Source organism: Tamandua tetradactyla (genome assembly GCF_023851605.1).
Source record: "Tamandua tetradactyla isolate mTamTet1 chromosome 1 unlocalized genomic scaffold, mTamTet1.pri SUPER_1_unloc_1, whole genome shotgun sequence".
Taxonomy (NCBI): domain Eukaryota; kingdom Metazoa; phylum Chordata; class Mammalia; order Pilosa; family Myrmecophagidae; genus Tamandua; species Tamandua tetradactyla.
This window is the reverse complement of record NW_027518237.1, coordinates 1,559,101-1,561,597: the sequence shown is the minus strand read 5'-3', so window position 1 is coordinate 1,561,597 and position 2,497 is coordinate 1,559,101. Positions and strand designations below refer to the sequence as shown.

The 2,497-nt window shown below is 35.4% G+C and overlaps 1 pseudogene; it reads left to right on the top strand.

The window, feature by feature from the left end:
• Nucleotides 1-633: 633 nt before the first annotated feature.
• On the top strand, nt 634-1,651 carry LOC143672681 (olfactory receptor 14A16-like; annotated as a pseudogene).
• The last annotated feature ends 846 nt before the right edge of the window (nt 1,652-2,497 follow it).

Genomic DNA, 2,497 nt, shown 5'->3' with positions numbered 1-2,497 from the left:
AGCCTGAAGAATAATGTTAGGTATAGAACATTTAATCACCTATAAACAATCTAAAGATCTCAGGAAATTTATGAGAAGTTTATAGTAGGAGGAAAGCAAATTGGAGAGAAGAATGTTGAATATTTCATTAGGTTTCTTTATCAGGCAGAAAAAATAAGCTAATTAGTCAAATAATCAATTGGTTGACAAAAATTTGTAAAGTGAAATAGAAATATTGTTTGGTAGAGACAAATAGTATAGTCTGTATCTTTTATTTCCCATCACATGTAAATCAAAATCTTTCTATCTAAAGCACATGGTGTTTCATCATATTAATTTGGTGATAGTGTGTAGAACAGTTAAGTATTGGCTTATATGCCTGGCTGGCATCCTACATCTTAGATTCTTATAAGAGCAGAAAACATGCTAAATCAGAACACATTGGGAATGTTTGACTAATAAACTGGATTTTTTATGGATGGAAGGAATTTGTGGTTAAACCTCTTAGTGTTTTTTTACACAAATAAAACATGTGCACACAGACATGGAAACCATATATTGATGAATGCATACTAAGTATTAAATAGGTACCCTTGGCATCCTGGATAGCTTCAATAATACTTTATTTTTCTTTATTAATGCAGAATTTAAAGAATGAACAATACTTCAGTGCTGACAGAATTTCTTCTCTTGGGTTTTTTGGCCCATGGAAACTTCAGTTATTGCAAGCTTCAATTTTTATACTTATATACCTAACAGCCTTGATGGGGAATTGCCTGATCATCACTGTAACCTCCCTGGACACACGCCTCCACACACCTATGTACTTCTTCTTAAGGAATCTGTCTTTGTCTGATCTTTGCCTCATTTCTGCAGTTGTACCAAAAACTGTTGTTAACTCATTGACTAACAACAACTCCATCTCACTATTTGAATGTGTTACTTAGGTATTTATGGTGGTTTTTTCAGCAGCTGCAGAGTTGTTCCTCCTCACAATAATGTCCATTGACTGCTATGCTGCAATTTGCCATTCCCTGCACTATGGCATCATCATGAACAGGGGTACATGTGTAAGGATGGCAGTCATGTCTTGGTTCAGCAGTGGATTGTGTCCCTTCTACATACAGTAGGTACCTTTTCTTTATCCTTTTGTGGACTCAAGGAAATGCAACAGTTTTTCTGTGATATTCCTCAGTTGCTAACTGTTTCTTGTTCAGAGCATATAGCTACAGAAATTTTGCTCATTTTCATTAATGCAGTACTTGACTTATGCTGTTTTATCTTCATCCTAGTCTCATAAATCTATATCTTCTACACTATCAGAAAGATCCCCTCTGTGCAAGGACAGTCAAAAGCCTATTCCACTTGCTCCCCACACCTGGTAGTTGTTGCACTTTTCTTCTCTGCTGCTTTCATTTCTTACCTGAAACCCATTTTGGGGTCTACATCATTCACTGATCTCATCCTATCTGCTTTCTATATTTTATTGCCTCCTTCCCTTAATCCCATCATACACAGCCTGAGAAATAAGGCCATGATGACAGGTTTGGAGAAGTTGATCATTAGAAAGCTATTGAAAAAGGAGAATATTATTGTATTTCTTCAAGAGCAAAGGCATTCAGCTCCTAATATTTGTTTAACAGTCAATGTAAGATGGTCTCATCAACTCTGATTATCTCCAGCATTTTTTGGTAATATGGTGCTTTTCCTTGGCCAAAGTGGCAGTAGTATACTAAATAGTTATTAATGAATTCATGTTTGGGTCTGAAATATAACAGTTTCTGAGCTACAGTACAAAATCTGGTTGTTTGAATTATGTAACTCAATGTCAGACATTCTTAACTTTAATCTGTTCCCCTGCATTTTAATTTATTTGTATTCTATTTACAAATATTCTTTTAAAATATGTTCAGGCATGGCAAATGGAATTAGAGCAAATCTTAATCCATTTTACTGGAGGCTTTATAAAGAGAATGACACAGAAAGAAGCTAGAATTTAGCAGAAATCAGAGGAGAATAGAGATTGCAGTTTGATGATGGGAAAAAGTAGTGCAAGCCAAAGAAGCTGAAGAGTACAGCCAACCAGTACCAGAATGTGACAGAATTTTGGGAGAAAGCATATTTAATGATGTCTTAATTTTGGACTTTTAGCTCCCAAAATCAAGATGCAATAAATTCTTCTTCCAGCCAACCAATGGATTTGTTATTAGTGATAGCACCTTGGCCCACTAATACACACACATATACACATAGCACAATAATCTTTAATATAGCTACATAAAAATGTGCACATTGATATTTTGCATATGGGCTTTGTCAGGCAATCTGGGTTTCTGGTTATTGCCTACTCACAAATCATCATGTTTCTTAAGTGACTAGAGAGTAACAAAAGCCTCCTCTTCAAATAAGACTGTGGATTCCCTGTATCCAAATAATTCCAAGGCATTGTGGTTTGTTTTCCTAAGAGTAAGCCTGAGTAACTGAAGAAAGTTCTTGAGAATCTGTTCCTGTACATTCT